The sequence below is a fragment of the Bombina bombina genome, chromosome 5 (assembly GCF_027579735.1).
Source record: "Bombina bombina isolate aBomBom1 chromosome 5, aBomBom1.pri, whole genome shotgun sequence".
Lineage (NCBI taxonomy): Eukaryota > Metazoa > Chordata > Amphibia > Anura > Bombinatoridae > Bombina > Bombina bombina.
In genome coordinates this window covers 725,794,344-725,812,072 of record NC_069503.1, presented here as the reverse complement: position 1 = coordinate 725,812,072, position 17,729 = coordinate 725,794,344, and the positions used below count along the sequence as shown (strand labels likewise).

Genomic DNA, 17,729 nt, shown 5'->3' with positions numbered 1-17,729 from the left:
TCTGTGACAGGATCAATGAACATAAAAGTAACATTAGATGCAAGGACAAGGAAGCCCCTGTTTCTTTTCATTTCTTATAGTTTGGTCATAATATTAGTCAGCTCTGCTTTCAGGTAATTGATCATATACCATACCCATAAAGAGGGGGTGATAGGGAGCTTATCCACAAAAGAAATGAAGTATTTTGAATCTACAAATTCAATTCAATACAACCTGTCGGTAAAGAATTTATCATTATCTGTTTTTTGTAATTTTGTGCAACATTTTGCTTCTCTCAAATGCTGTATTGAAAGTTGATACTTTGTATATTGTTTTCAGTTTTAAGAAAGCGACAATGTGAAATTTTTTAAAAAAATGCACATTTTCCATATAGTATAAACTTTTGTATTGCATTTAGTATTTTAGCCACTAGGGGGCATATGTACAGGTTAATAATTGGGGGCAGAATTATCAAGCTCTGAACGGAGCTTGATGCCCCGTGTTTATGGCAAGCCTGAAGGCTCGCCAGAAACACAAGTTATGAAGCAGCGTTCTAAAGACCGCTGTTCCATAACCTGTCAGCCTGCTCTGAGGAGGCGGACAGACATCGTCGGAAATCAACCCGATCGAATACGATCAGGTTGATTGACACCCCCTCTGCATGGTGCAATGATAAATGCCGACAGCGTATGTTGTCTGCATTTATCGATGTGCGGCGGACATGATCCACAATATCGGATCATGTCCGCTCGCACCTTCTTAAATATGCCCCTTGGTGTTTGAGTGAGGGTTATGCTATATAATGTGCACTGTTTAATGTTAACTATGTATGATTAAGGGCCAGGTTGCTTTATAAATGACACTGATGCCTTGTGAATAAAGGCCATTTTAACTTTAAAGTGCTGCTATATGTTAAGAGCTCTCTGTGGAGATACTTTTCCTTTGGGGATAGCCATCTGAGACCTCTGTGGGACTTTTTTTTCTAACTTTGACCTAGTGACTGTAGTGCCAGCACTATTTTTTGACATTGTATGTTATTTTATACTGCTTAGGATTTTATTTCTGTCTAGGATTTCAATATATGTTTTTCTGCCTGGGTTTTATATGAGTGTTCTGATTAAAACTTTTATATTGGTATGCACATCCTAATTTTTCATGGTCTTACTTTATGTTGAGCATTTATTATCATTTATGTTCATTTATTGTGACCATCACAAAACTTTACTGAGAACAGCAAGCACTATATATTACAATCAGACAAGATTCAGTCCAGGTAATTTGTTACCAACTCATTCTTGTCAAATATTGTCAGCCCTCTAAATTTTAGTAAAACTATCCATGTGCTCAAGATTGGCCTTAGGCAAAATTAAAATGTTATGCTTCTCTTATGATTCATTTTTAATATCAAGTACTATACTGTACTGCACTGTAAAAAACTTTTTCCTCTTTCTTTCCCTTTTTTTATTAGATGATAATTTGTTTTGTTCTTCCATTGTACCAACTCTCTTAATAATAATAATACAAGGAAAAGAGAAAGAAAAAAGGAGAAAGAGAGAGAAAGAAAAAAGAGGGTATGTAGAGATGGAGAGAGAGAGAGAGGGGGGGGGAAGGAGAAACAGGCAGAGAGAAAGATGAAATGATTGAAAAGAGAGGTGGAAGGGTAAGACAAAAGAGAGAAAAAAGAGAAAGTGTGAAGGAGAGATAAAAAAGGGAACGAGAATAAAGAGAATAGTTGTAGAAGGGAGAGAGAGAGGGAGAGAAAAAGAGGAGAGATAGCAGTGAAAAGAAAAGTTGCGCTCTCTCTTACTTTTCTTTTCATTGCTATACTCTTATAGTCTAGAATGGAGAATGCAGAGAGTGGAAAGCAAATTAAAAGGAAGAACAAGAGAGGGGGAGAAAGGGGAGAGGGAGATTGGAGCAAGAGGGGGACAAGAGAGAATAAATAGAGAGAAGAAAGCCAAGAGAGGGGAAGTAGTAAGAGAAATGAGAGGGAAGAAAGAAGAGGATGAGAGAAGGGACAGATGAGAAAGATAAAATAAGAAATGTTAATAGCAGATCATCACCTCTGGTTTTAGGGGTTAAAATACCCCTAAAACTACTTTCCCTTTTACATGTTTATTGTTGCCTGTGCCCCCTCCTCCTGAGTATGCAGAAGCTGACAGCTCCGCAGAGGGGCAGGCAAAAGGTGCACAAAGGTGAGGAATCTGTACTTGACAGCCAGAGAACTTGCAGTTATGTACTTTGAGAGTTAGAATATGCCACTGTGCCAGGAGAAATTTGATAGACAGGGCTGCTTTACTAATAAAAACTAACATCTCAGGGACAGCAAAAGAAACAAAGCACATTTTTTCTATGCCCCTCTGTGAGGCCTTATCATGAGTGAGGCAGTCGCCTATTAGACCTAACATTAGGGCCTTCTACGGAGACAAGTCTATCCATGTCCTATGTTGTCATATGGCACAAATTCATTAAGACGTGGATAGACATTAATAATAAGTGAGAACAGAAAAAACTGTACGGCTGCACAACAGTGTAAGCATAAAAAATATATACTTTATTTAGACTCCATAAAAACATTAGAAAATAATAATTAATAATAATATTTAGTGACTCTGATTCATACAAAAACATAAGAATTAGAGAAATGTGTATCAATATAGTTCACCCTAAAATAGTTAAAGTGGTGTTAAATCCTAGCATTTGTGAAACGCTAGGATTGACAAATAAAATACTTCATGCTGAAAGGTCCTTTATTTGTTTGCAGCATTCGCCGCTCTGAGCTGCTAAGGCAGCCCATGGCAGACTGCATTTGGCTGAGAATTCGTCACCAGTAAATTGTGTATCTTTTAGCGTATGAATTACATCCACAATCTTATCAAGGGAAAATGTAGAGATTTTATGTGACTTTTTTATGTTGTATTGCTTACACCTAGCACACTTGTAGCAATATGGGTGTTCTAACAAGTCAGAGTATATGTGAAATAGAGGCTACACAGCTAGGGCACAAATTAAAAGGAGCAGTGTGCTGGTGGGGACTTTGGGGCAGCAATCGCTGCCTTACCGGGAGAAACAGAAATGCTTGTTCTGTCTGTGTTTACTGCAGGTGCAATATGAGCCGTTTGTTTGCTGTAGTTGGAAGCAGTTATACAATCTCACACTTCTCAAAAATTCTACCTTTAATTTGGCTCCATGTCACTAAAGATCTGGGAACGACATGCATTGATGAGATAATGTGAATACGAGATGTAGGTGTTAGACTCAGCATATCTTCTGGGTGATATCTTGTTTATAGGAGGAGGTATCACATGATACCTGTGATAATACAAAAACTCTGACACAGTGTTTAGAAGCACCACGTTTAGGATAATTGATTATTGCCATATGATTACTAAAACTATCATCAATTGGGTCCATATTTGAGCATAAGTGGCTATATTGCCAAATCCGTTAGCGCTTTTAATATATCAATTACATGCACCAAAATAATAGTTACTTTTCACTAATAATCTCATGGTTTAATGCAATGTAACAGTGATGTTACAATATATAGTGATTAAAAGTGTATACATTTATAAGCACAGCTACACGTGAACATGTTTGTCAAGAGATGATAACAGGTGATGAGCAGTATTGATGATGACTCCTGACATATCTTGCATAAAAAAAGGGACTGAACTGGTATTGGATACATGTGTCACAATATCCATTCTCTAAGTCCTTCCCCTTTAAGGACGAGTTCTATTATTCATCACATGGTATAAAAGGGGCTTGCTTTCTCTAACTTACTGCTTCGTTATTTTCCTACGTGGTGTATTCAACACTAAACAGGTGAGGTGATCCTAAGCCTAACTCTCCTCTCTACTTTAGTGAGAATCTCCTTCGCTTCCTGTGTTTTACTGTCAGGCTTACTACCTCCATTCCTCTGTTAGCCGGTGTTGCAGCTGCAAGTTGGATCAAGGACGGATTATCTGTTCTCTAAACTCCTGCACTTTTTGGGGCATATTTATCAATATGCGAGTGGACATGATACGAAGTAGTGTATAATGTCCGCTGCACTTTGATGAATGCCGACAGCATACAATGTCGGCATTTATCATTGCACCAGCAGTTCTGGTGAACTGATGGTGCAATGCCGCCCCCTGCAGATTTGTGGACAATCGGCCGCTAGCAGGGGGTGTCAATCAACCAGACCATATTCGATCAGGTTGATTTCTGTCCGTGGCCTCAGAGCAGGCGGACAAGTTATGGAGCAGTGGTCTTTAGACGGAGCTTGATAAATATGCCCCTTTGGCTGCTGCGCATTGCCGCATCAACAAACGCAGAGATCAGATCAGTCTTTCCATACAGCTGACGCCGTCTCCCAGTTTTCCACGTCACAGTCAACGCATTGCTGCATCTTCCAACGGCTGTTCAGACCAGCCTCCATCACAGAGTTTAGATGCCAACTACATTCCGTTGTAGCTAAGATCATCAAGTTAGATCTACCTCTAGAGATCAAGGCAAGTGACTTTGCATTATTCTACTGTTAATTAACATCTGATCCTCTGTGTTCAGCTTCATGTGTCAAAGGGGTGATTAAGATATCGTTGCCAGTTTCTACTACCCTTATAAATGTATGGTGCTAACCTTAGGAAGCCGACTTTCCCTGCTCATTACTGATACAAAATTAGTGTTTAATTCCTATTCCTATACAGAGTAACTTTAACTATCCATTGGATTAAGATACAACCAATTGTATCTATTTTCCCATGCATAGTAATATTGAAGCTGGTAATAAAGACACATTAGCATGTTCATAGCTTTTGTGGTTTTATTGGTTCAGCAACATAAAAACAAAATATATAAACGTACTAGTTTCATCTTGTTAATTTTTGTGTTACATCTAATCAATCTCTGCCATAGTTCCAGGAGGGTTCATATTGGATTGTGACATAATATCCAAGCCTTTGAATGGATCACATGCATAATTTGACACATAGAGTAGAATTACTCACACAAGGTCTTAGGGACCTGCAAACAGAGAACTTAGCTCTACGTAGCTTCATTAAGGATACACTCACATCTAAAATGTCTAATTCTGATTAATTCCCTGAACACACAGCATCTCATCCAGACACATTAAAAGGAGACATAGCTGAATTTCGCCAATTTAAAAATGGTTGTCTTTTGCTTTTCAGACTAAAACCTAAAGCATATTCTACTGACAGACAAAAGGTTCTTACTACAATGTCCTATGTAAGGGGGAAACCTTGCGCGTGGGCTAATACTAATTTTGAATGTAATGACCCCATACATATTTTTCTCTGCTATAGCGCTTCTCTATGAAGACCAATATAAACAGCTTAGGCAAATGTCCCGTAGAGGACTACATAGCATAGTTTAAACGCTGGACAAAAGACAGTTCATGGAATTACATATCCCTTCACAATCAGTTTAGATTTGGATTGTCAGAGTCCTTAAAAGATTAATTGGTGAGAGTCGACATGCCCACTACACTAGATACTTTGATTTCACTCTGTATCAATATAGATAGACGGTTATTATTATTATTATTATTATTATTATTATTATCGGTTATTTGTAGAGCGCCAACAGATTCCGCAGGGAGAGACGCTCAGAAAGATACCACACAGACATTAACCACTCCCACTGCTAAACAGTGCGCTGAACCTATGGATATAGGATTCGCTAGAGCTCTGTTAACTTCAGATGAAAAGAACAGAAGGTGCGTCAACAATCTATGCCTCTACTGCGCCAATTCAGAACATGAAGTTAAACTTGTCCTCTCCTTCTGAGACAAAAGAAGGGTAAGAGACTTCTAGTGCAAGATTGTTTGTCCTCTAATTCCAACAATAACACTTACTGCACTTTAACCATTTCCTTACAATGGCAACATCAGTACCTAACAACTGGCATTTTTATAAATAAGGAGCTTGTCAAATTAAATAAAATTTCTGTAATTTAAAAGCAAACACCCATTGTCATTTGTGTTATTGATAGTTCTCAAATACCTACCAGACCTATTACACACCATACTGTTACCATTTCTGTTACCATGACGTCTGGTCATAAAGAGTTCATAACATTCGATGTAAAAACATCTCCTCATTTCCCAGTCGTCCTAGGGCTGAAAAAGCTTTGCTTACACCAACCAACTATATGTTGGAAAACTCTGTCTATAACTTTATACTCAGAACACTTGCTTTCTCTCTCACAACATCTTGCACCTATCAGAAATTTTCATATCCATATTCAGATGTATTTGACAAAAAAGAAGCAGAGAACCTACCCCCACATAGGAGCTACGATTGCCCTATTGATTTGATTCCGGGGTCCACCATACCTTATGGGCATCTGTATTCTCTTTCAAAGGAGGAACTAACCCACTTGAAAGACTATCTAGATGAGAATATCAAAAAAGGTATTATAAGACCATCTTCATCTCCAGCCATATCTGGAATGTTCTTCGTCCAAAACAAGGACCACAGCCTTAGACCTATTATAGACTACCGCAAACTTAACAAACGTATAGTGAAAAATAGATATCCGTTACCACTAATACCCAAGTAAATTGAACGACTTCAAGGAGCTAACATATTTACAAAACTGGACCTCAGAGGAGCATACGTACGCATAAAATCTGGACATGTTGGTTAACTGCCTTCCGCACACGATATGGCCTTTATGAGTACACCATCATGCCTTTTGGGTTGTGCAATGCTCCAGCAACATTTCAGTACTTTATAAATTATATATTTTGTGACCTCTTAGATATCTGTCTAGTAATTTATCTGGATGATATTCTCATCTACTCTACCAGCTATGAGGAACATAAAAAACATGCTCGTGCAGTATTATCCAGACTCAGAACCCATCAACTGTATGCAAAGCCTGAACATTTTATTTTTGATTCAAATAAAATCTCATTTCTTGAATATGAGATCACACCATCTGGAATACAGATGGACAAATCTAAGATTACACCTGTGACCACCTGGCCAACACCAAAAACCAAAAAGGATATACAAAGATTTCTTGGGTTTGCCAATTCCTATCGCAGATTTATAAAATGTTTTACAGCTACAGTATATGCAAACAAATAACCCAACTTACCCGCAATACTACATTTTTCCATTGGACTTATGAGGCACAACAATCATTTGATAAATTAAAAGAACACTTCACCTCTGCTCCTATCCTGAAATTTCCTGATAATACATTCCAATATGTTCTGGAGGTAGACGCATCTGAACCTCTACATCCCGTAGCTTATTTCTCCAAGACAATGAATCAGGCACAACTTAATTATCCCATAGGTAAGAAGGAATTGTTAGCCATAAAATTATCTTTGGAGAATTGGAGACACCTTCTTGAAGGTACACAACATCCTATACTCATTTATGCAGATCATAGGAACCTAGAATTTCTCAAAACCAACAAGACCTTAACTGCAAGACAAATGAGGTGGAGTTTATTATTTTCACGCTTCTACTTCTTGATCACTTACAGACCAGCTACAAGGAACATCAAGGCTGATAGTCTATCTAGAAAGGATATTAAAACCATTATATACCAATGCCCCTTCTGCTATCTTAACTCTGAAATCATTTGTAGGACTAACTCTTCAACCTCTGGACTCCATTAAGCAGGTACAACAACATGACACTAATTCACCCTCTTCCCCTTCTGAATTTATGTTTAGATGGAGTCTTGTACCATCAGGACCGAGTGTACATCCCTGCATCTATGAGAACTACCATACTACAAGATGTACATGACTCTCCATTGGCTGGTCACCCAGGAGTCCAGAAGACACTTGAGCTCCTAAAAAGGACCTTTTAGTGGCCCCATATGACCAGTTCAGTCAAGGACTACATTGAAACATGTATCACTTGTGCTCAATCTAAACACTCTAGAAGACAAGCATATGGTCTCCTTATGTCTCTCCCCATACTGAAAAGACCCTGGGATGAGATTGGGATGAATTTTATAGTAGAACTACCTAGATCAGAAGGTAATAATACAATACTGGTGGTGGTGGTGGTTTTACTAACGAAAATGGCTCATTTTATTCCGTTCCGCTGCCTTCCTATGGCTTCTCAAACTGCCAAACTTTTCTTTGAGAACATAGTGAAACTTCATGGGTAACCAACAACAATTATGTTCGGATTGGGGATCACAATTCACCTCCAAATTTTGGACCCAACTTTGTAACCTGCTTCAAATAAAAACCAGATATTCCACTGCATACCACCCACAAATCAACGGATTAACCGAAAAAACTAACCAATGGCTGGAGCAATATCTGAGGTGCTATTGCACTTTCCAGCAGGATAATTGGACCTCTCTTCTCTCTACTGCCGAGTTCGCATATAATAATTATTTTAATACCTCCACTAAGGCTACTCTTTTCCAGTCCAATTATGGGTTCCATGCCAAATTCCATATCTATCCGGAAAGCTCTAGCAGTTGCCCTTTGGTTAATGACACCATTGATAACTTAAGAGAAGGTTTTGGACGCTTACAAGACATTCTACAGACTTCCCAGTTACGACAAAAACAATACTACGATAATAAGCATACCACTCCATCCACCTACCATATAGGTGATAAAGTTTGGTTATCCACAAGGAATTTAAAATTAAATACACCTAGTAAAAAACTCAGTGGGCTGTACATCCGACCTTATGAGGTAACTAACGTCATCAACGACAATGCTGTAGCACTTAAGCTCCCGGAAACTTTCAAAATTCACTCCACTTTATATGTTTCTCTGTTGAAACCATACAGACCTCCTAAAGACCCACCTAGAGATTTCAAGAACCCGACTTTGGAGATTGATCCTGAACAAGACTTTGAAGTTGAATCCATAATCTATTCCAGATGGATATGTGGTAATTGCAATACTTGGTCCGTTGGAAAGGTTAATCCCATGATGAGGATTTGTGGGATCCTTCCTGCAATTTATCAGCTCCCAGACTGGTCTCTGTGTTTCATAGGAGGAACCCTGACAGACCAAAGCCATGACCCACAGAGTGGCTCCTTGAAGGGAACCGTGATGTCACAATATCCATTCTCTAAGTCCTTCCCCTTTAAGGAAGTGTTCTATTATTCATCACATGGTATAAAAGGGGCTTGCTTTCTCTAACTCACTGCTTGGTTATTTCCTACGTGGTGTATTCAACACTGAACAGGTGATCCTAAGCCTAACTCCCCTCTCTACTTTAGTGAGAATCTCCTTCGCTTCCTGTGTTTTACTGTCAGGCTACCTCCATTCCTCTGTTAGCCTGTGTTGCCACTGCAAGTTGGATCAAGGACGGATTATCTGTTCTCTAAACTCCTGCACTTTTTGGGGCATATTTATCAATGTGCGAGCGGACATGATACGAAGTAGCGTATCATGTCCGCTGCACATTGATGAATGCCGACAGCATACAATGTCAGCATTTATCATTGCACCAGCAGTCCTGGTGAACTGCTGGTGCAATGCCGCCCCCTGCAGATTTGTGGACAATCGGCCGCTAGCAGGGGGTGTCAATCAACCAGACCATATTCGATCAGGTTGATTTCTGTCCGTGGCCTCAGAGCAGGCGGACAAGTTATGGAGCAGTGGTCTTTAGACGGAGCTTGATAAATATGCCCCTTTGGCTGCTGCGCATTGCCGCATCAACAAACGCAGAGATCAGATCAGTCTTTCCATACAGCTGACGCCGTCTCCCAGTTTTCCACGTCACAGTCAACGCATTGCTGCATCTTCCAACGGCTGTTCAGACCAGCCTCCATCACAGAGTTTAGATGCCAACTACATTCCGTTGTAGCTAAGATCATCAAGTTAGATCTACCTCTAGAGATCAAGGCAAGTGACTTTGCATTATTCTACTGTTAATTAACATCTGATCCTCTGTGTTCAGCTTCATGTGTCAAAGGGGTGATTAAGATATCGTTGCCAGTTTCTACTACCCTTATAAATGTATGGTGCTAACCTTAGGAAGCCGACTTTCCCTGCTCATTACTGATACAAAATTAGTGTTTAATTCCTATTCCTATACAGAGTAACTTTAACTATCCATTGGATTAAGATACAACCAATTGTATCTATTTTCCCATGCATAGTAATATTGAAGCTGGTAATAAAGACACATTAGCATGTTCATAGCTTTTGTGGTTTTATTGGTTCAGCAACATAAAAACAAAATATATAAACGTACTAGTTTCATCTTGTTAATTTTTGTGTTACATCTAATCAATCTCTGCCATAGTTCCAGGAGGGTTCATATTGGATTCATATCTGATCAATCAACCAGATCGTATTCGATCGGGTTGATTTCTGTCCATGGCCTCAGAGCAGGCGGACAAGTTATGGAGCAGTGGTCTTTAGACGGAGCTTGATAAATATGCCCCTTTGGATGCTGCGCATTGCCGCATCAACAAACGCAGAGATCAGATCAGTCTTTCCATACAGCTGACGCCGTCTCCCAGTTTTCCACGTCACAGCCAACGCATTGCTGTATCTTCCAACAGCTGTTCAGACAGGCTTCCTCTGTCCTCTAAACTCCTGTACTTTTCGGCTGCTGCACATTGCCCCATGAACAAACGCAGAGATCAGATTGGTCTTTCCAAACAGCTGACGCTGCCTCCCAGTTCTCCACATCACAGCCAATGCATTGCTGTATCTTCCAACGGCTGTTCAGACCGGCTTCCATCACAGAGTTTAGACGCCAACTTCATCTTGTTGTAGCTAAAATCATCAAGTTAGATCTACCTCTAGAGATCAAGGCAAGTGACTTTGCATTATTCTACTGTTGATTTACATTGGATCCTCTGTGTTCAGCTTCATGTGTCAAAGGGGTGATTAAGATATCGTTGCCAGTTTCTACTACCCTTATGGGTATGGTGTTAACCTTAGGAAGCTGACTTTCCCTGCTCATTATTGATACAAAATTAGTGTTTAATTCCTAATCCTATACAGAGTAACTTTAACTATCCATTGGATTAAGATACAACCAATTGTATCTATTTTACCATGCATAGTACTATTAAAACTGGTAATAAAGACACATTAGCATGTTCATAGCTTTTGTGGTTTTATTGGTTCAGCAACATAAAAACAATATAGATAAAGGTACTTGTTTCATCTTGTTAATTTTTGTGCTACATCTAATCAATCACTGCCATAGATCCGGGAGGGTTCATTTTGGATCGTGACAAAATGTATCTTTCAGTTACAGCCAAACACTATCTGTGCTGTCAGAAACCAATCAAACAAATCAAATAACGATGGATGTCATTTGAGGGATGATTCATATTAACATTTTTAAATGATACTAATGTTATTTGGTCTTTGTTTTTCATCTTTATAAAATAGTTTATATGATAATTATTTTTTTATAGAGACCCTATTATATATTAAATACCCTGTTACCTAAATACACATGCCAGATTTAAGTAATATTAGTTATCCAATGGTTATACAGTTTACATGAACGCTTTTAACACTCTTCTGCTAAAATTATTCATTTTGTGCTGTTTAAATAGCAGCTGGGCATCATCTAAGTGCTTGAGATTACCCACCCTAAGTATAATTTGTGTAACAAATTTCTAACTCATCATAATTGCTCTGTGCAGCTGTCCTTGCTTGCTATTAATAGAAGTAAAAAACTTCAATAGAAGTAAAACACATATTATATTTTACCAGTGAACAGAAGATGATGGTTCTGATTGGCTAACTAGGGAGGATATCTGCTTGTAAACGGCAGTTGTCGTGGTTTTTCGTTTTATTTAAAGGGAAGTCAATTCAAAATTATACTTTCATAATTCAGATAGGGCATGCAATTTTAAATAACTTTCCAATTTACTTTTATCATTAAATTTGCTTTGTTCTCTTGGTATTCTATGTTAAAAGCTAAACCTAAGTAGGCTCATATGCAAATTTCTAAACCCTTGAAGGACACCTATTATTTCAGTGCATTTTGAGAGTTTTGTGCGTGCCATATAGTTAACATTGCACTCACTCCTGTGGAGTTATTTATGAGTCAGCAAAGATTGCCTTAAATGTAAGTCTGTCAAAAGAACTAAGATAAGGGGGCATGCTGCAGAGGATTAGATACAAGGTAATCACAGATGTAAAAAGTATATTAATATAACAGTGTTGACTATGCAAAACTGGGGAATGGGGAATAAAGGGATTATCTATCTTTGTAAACAATACAAATTCTGGAGTAGACTGTCCCTTTAAAGGGACATTAAACACTTTGAGATAGTAATATAAAATGATAAATTGTATATATAAAACAGCTCTGCAATATACTTTCATTATTTATTTTGTCCTCTTTGCCTGTAATTCCATTCTGAAATTGTGAGCTTTTCAGTTCCTGTTAGAAATGGAAGTGCAGAACACTGTTAAATCCAGCGAAACCATTGGCTGCACACTCTAGTGACCTATTTATAACTGTCTCTAATTGGCCACAGCAGAGAAGGTAACACAAGTTACAACATGGCAGCTCCCAGTGTTTTATAGACACTAAAACTTTACACTTATTTTATCACTTTTTAAACAACTAACGAAACTTTAAAAAATACATCTACAAGTTAGTCATGGACTAATCTTTTCTTTGAATGCATCATTCTATCTAGCGTGTATTTAGTGTTTAATGTCCCTTTAAGTACACAACTGCCTGTAGGACAACATTATGTTCTTAAATAGCTTCTGCCTATCTAAAAAGCAGCAACAACAGCATAATATTTTCAGAGTGTTCACTGGGGAGTTTATCGATTGGTTTCAGTCAAGATTGAAGATGCTGACCCTTTTTGCGTAAAAACAAATACAGTTTTCTAACATTTCTCTCTGCAAACATCAGAGATTTCTTCACTGTCTGCTTATTGATTTTTCATCATTCTGGAATTACAATAAAATTGCTGCAAGTTCTTGTGATATGTGAAAGATATTTTCTCATGTTTTAAATTCATCATTTGATCAATACCCTTTTTTTTCAAAATAGCTACAAAGCTACCTTCTGTTTAATAAACATTTCTCATCTCCTGCTTCTATATCCTTAAAAAGATTCATGTATCCCATTATGAGTTAGAAAGAATTGCTTAAACCTAGGGCCGGATTGGGAATAAAACCAGCCCTAGAAAAATTTAAAGACCAGCCCTATAGACCAAATGTACTTTAACCCCTTTTCACCTTCATTACCGAGACTTTCAGAGAAAAATAACGGAGAAGTTTTAGCATTTTTGCTATCATTCAATTTAAACAGAAATATAGCTTTTTTTAATTTACCTGTCAAAACTATATATATTTAAGTAGACAACCCAAGGTATTGATCTAGGCCCATTTTGGTAAAAATAGTTAACTTTTTCACAAACTTTGGGATCCTCACTGAAATTATTTACATACTGCTTGTGCAATTATGGCAGAAATGGTTGCAAATGCTTCTATGAGATCCCCTTTATTCAGAAATAGCAGACATATATGGCTTTGTCATTGCTTTTTGGTAATTAGAAGGCCGCTAATTGCAGCTGTGCACCACACTTCTATTATTCCCAGCAGTGAAGGGGTTAATCGGGTAGCTTGTAAGGTTAATTTTAGCTTTAGTGTAGAGATTACCCTCCCACCTTACACTTCCCACCTCCTGATCCCTACCTGATCCCTCCCAAACAGCTCTCTTCCCTCCCTCACCCCCACTGGTCACCACCATCTTAGGTAATGCCAGTATGAAAATTTAAGGCATTTTTTTTTTTATTAATCTTTTTTTTTATTTTATTTTTTGCTGTGTTGGATTCCCCCTTACCCTCCAACCTCCCTGATCCCTCCCAAAAAGCTCTCTAACTCTCCCCCCTCTAACTATTGTTCACCATCTTAGATACTGGCAGCTGTCTGCCAGTACCTATAAGATACTAAGGGCCAGATTACAAATGGAGCGTTTTCATTAAAGGGACAGTCTACACCAGAATATTTATTGTTTTAAAAGATAGATAATCCCTTAATTACTCATTCCCTAGTTTTGCATAACCAACACAGTTATATTAATACACTTTTTACCTCTGTGATTATCTTGTATCTAAGCCTCTGCAAACTGCCCCTTATGTCAGTTATTTTGACAGACTTGCATTTTAGCCAATCAGTGTTGTCTCCTAGGATTCAAACACACTTAGGTGACAAAAATAATGGCTGCTATCCTTGCTTAGGGTGTTCCAGATGTAACAGCATGATTAAAGGCAAATATTATTTTCATCCTAGAACAGGAAAAAAAGTTTTTTATTAAGGGTTTTTATACCTGTGTTACAACGTATGCCATCTATATGCTCAAATGCCCATGTGGGCGGAGTTATATTGGAGAGACCACTCGGATGGTCCGTGATAGGATGACTGAACATAGGTCAGATATTCGCAAAAAAAATTTAAAATTCCTGTAGCTGAACATTTTGTTAGCGCTGGCCACAATATTTGTCAATTAAGATTCCAAATCATCTATCACATTGGCTGCCTGAGGCGTGGGGGTGATAGGGAGTTATATCTTAAACAAAAAGTGAAGTTTTGGATTTTAATAGAGATTTTAACCTGTATTTATTCTTATAATATTAGGTTCAATATATTTACACAATTTTGTATCCTGTTAAGGTCCATAGTAAGCAAGTTCAATCAATTATTGTGTTATAACTAAAAATTGTACGTTAAACACATAGATACATTTTTCATATGAAGCCTTTTGATTTTGTATATTTCTTGAAGAGAATAGTATTCTATAAATAATAATATTATTATATTGTTGATATTAGATGTAGGAACTAGACATGTATTTTTAAAGGATACTAGCACTCAGCCTCATTATAGTATTTGCACAAGTGTGTTGTAAAAATGGGGGGGGGGTGGCTTTGGTACCAACACCTATTTAAAAGTTTTGTATGTTCATTATGTGTACTGACAGGATTAAGGACTGAGGTCCGAAACGTGGTTATTCTGTGCACCTTGGTGTTTCAATAAATTTCTGCATTTTTGGGATATGGTGAGTGCTGCTGTCTTTTGGACTGTCTGATTTGTATTGGGGACCGGGTGTGGAGCCCCTGAAAGAATTGCACCTTTTTATCTGTTGTGCTGTTCCCATTGCTGACTGGTATTTTGACTCTTTTCATGCAACCATTTTACCACCAATCTATGCCAAAGTTTTAAAAAAAGTGGTGATAAGAATTTAAGAATACATTTACTGAGAACGTTAAGGGTTACTGCCAAATAACACCCCAATATGTGTTCAACAACATCTCCTAAGTACAGTGATACTACCCATGAATAGGTTTGTCGGGTTCTCTGGGGGCTAAAAGGCCTTAATTTTAGGGGGCGCATTCCAGTTTTCCAACTTGGAATTTTCACATCTGTCATCATGCACCCATGTCCTATTTGGGACATTTTTGAAGCTGGCCAATGTAATTTACCCCCATCAAACCATATATTTTTGAAAAGTAGACACCTTAGGGTATTTGAAATGCTGGTATTTTAACACTTTCCATGCACTAATTCAACCACCAGTCTTTATCAATCTTTTGGGTAGTAATTTTTTGTGTTATTTTTCACACACGTTGTACTTTAGGCATGGATACTCAGTTCCTGTTATGTGATACTGACAAAAAACACCTTAATATGTGTTCAACAACATCTCCTGAGTACAGTGATACCATCCATGAATAGGTTTGTTGGGTTATCTGGGGGCTAAAAGGCCTTATTTTTAGGGGGCGCATTCCAGTTTTCTAACTTGGAATTTTCACATTTGTCATCATGCACCCATGTCCTATTTGGAAGATTTCTGAAGCTGGCCAATGTAATTTACCCCCATCAAACCATATATTTTTGAAATGTAGACACCCTAGGGTATTTGAAATGCTGGTATTTTAACACTTTCCATGCACTAATTCAACCACCAGTCTTTGTCAAACTTTTGGGTAGTCATTTTTTTGTGTTATTTTTCACACACATTGTACTTTAGGCATGGATACTCAGTTCCTGTTATGTGATACTGACAAAAAACACCTTAATATGTGTTCAAAAACATCTCCTGAGTACAGTGATACCATCCATGAATAGGTTTGTTGGGTTATCTAGGGGCTAAAAGGCCTAATTTTTAGGGGGCGCATTCCAGTTTTCTAACTTTGAATTTTCACATTTGTCATCATGCACCCATGTCCTATTTGGAACATTTCTGAAGCTGGCCAATGTAATTTACCCCCATCAAATCATATATTTTTGAAAAGTAGACACCCTAAGGTATTTGAAATGCTGGTATTTTAACACTTTCCATGCACTAATTCAACCACCAGTCTTTGTCAAACTTTTGGGTAGTCTTTTGTGTTATTTTTCACACACATTGTACTTTAGGCATGGATTCTCGGTTCCTGTTATGTGTTACTACCAAAGAACACCCCAATATTTGTTCAGCAAGATTTCCTGAGTACAGTGATACCACCTATGCATAGGTTTTTTTGGGTTGTTTGGGGTTTGCAATGCCAAACTTCTGACGTGTTTGTGATTTTTTTCAAATTTAACATATCTTCTTTGACTATATTCTTTTGTTGGGCCTTTTTACATACCCAAATTTATTTGCTTGCCATGAACGTGCATATATTTCAGAAGTTGAGTCCCCAAGGTATTGTATATGGGATGTTTTGATTCCTTTGATGCAAATGTTTTAGCCAAAAAAAATGGAGAAAGTGTGTGGTGCTATTTTTTTATTTTTACACACATTGATTTTTGACTATGATTTAGGAGAGTCTGTTGTAAGTTATTGCAAGAAAACACTCCAGGTTGTTTTCTGTAAGACCTCCTGAGTACACCTATGCCCCACATGCATAGGTTTGCCAGGATTTTGGGAAGGTTCTGTTACAATTTTATGACTTGTAATTTTAGTTAAAAGTGAGAGTATTTCTTCTGATAGGCCTATCTTTAGTTTGGGGCCTAAAGCATACCCCAGTTTTATTTATTGCCATGAAAGTGTATATATTTGAAATGTTGACACCCCAAGGTACTGTATATGGTGTACTTTGATGCAAATGTTTTAGCCAAAAAAATTGGAGAAAGTGTATGGTGGTAATTTTTCAATTTTCTTTTTTACACACACAATGCTTTTTGACTATGATTTATGAGAGTCTGTTGTAAGTTATTGCAACAACAAAAAAAAACACTCCAGGTTGTTTTCTGCAAGACCTCCTGAGTACACCTATGCCCCCCATGCATAGGTTTGCCAGGATTTTAGGAAGGTTCTGTTACAATTTTTTGACTTGTAATTTTATTTAAAAGTGAGAGTATTTCTTCTGATAGGCCTATCTTTAGTTTGGGGCCTATAGCATACCCCAGTTTTATTTATTGCCATGAAAGTGTATATATTTGAAATGTTGACACCCCAAGGTATTGTATATGGAGTGCTTTGATACCTTTGATGCAACCCTTTTAAGCCAAAAAATTGTAGAAAGTGTATGGTGGTAATTTTTCAATTTTCATTTTTACACACACATTGCTTTTTGACTATGATGTAGGAGAGCCTGTTGTAGGTTATTGCAAAAAAACACTCTCCCCCCCCACGCATAGGTTTGACAGGGGTGTTGGTAAAATACAACACCAATTTTAGAACTTATAAAAATAGTAGTGAAATGTAAAAATCTGACACAGTAAAAGTAAAAAAAAAAAAAAAAAAAAAAACCTCCAACAGTGAGCATAACCAAAAAAAAAACCCCCCAGTTATAAATGGACCATTGTATAATAC

General features: G+C 37.7%; 1 protein-coding gene across 1 annotated transcript in view; it reads right to left on the bottom strand.

The window, feature by feature from the left end:
• The window catches only part of GMPR (guanosine monophosphate reductase), a 257,883-nt gene that overhangs the window by 136,849 nt on the left and 103,305 nt on the right, over positions 1 to 17,729 (bottom strand). The gene's annotated exons all lie outside the window — the stretch shown is intronic.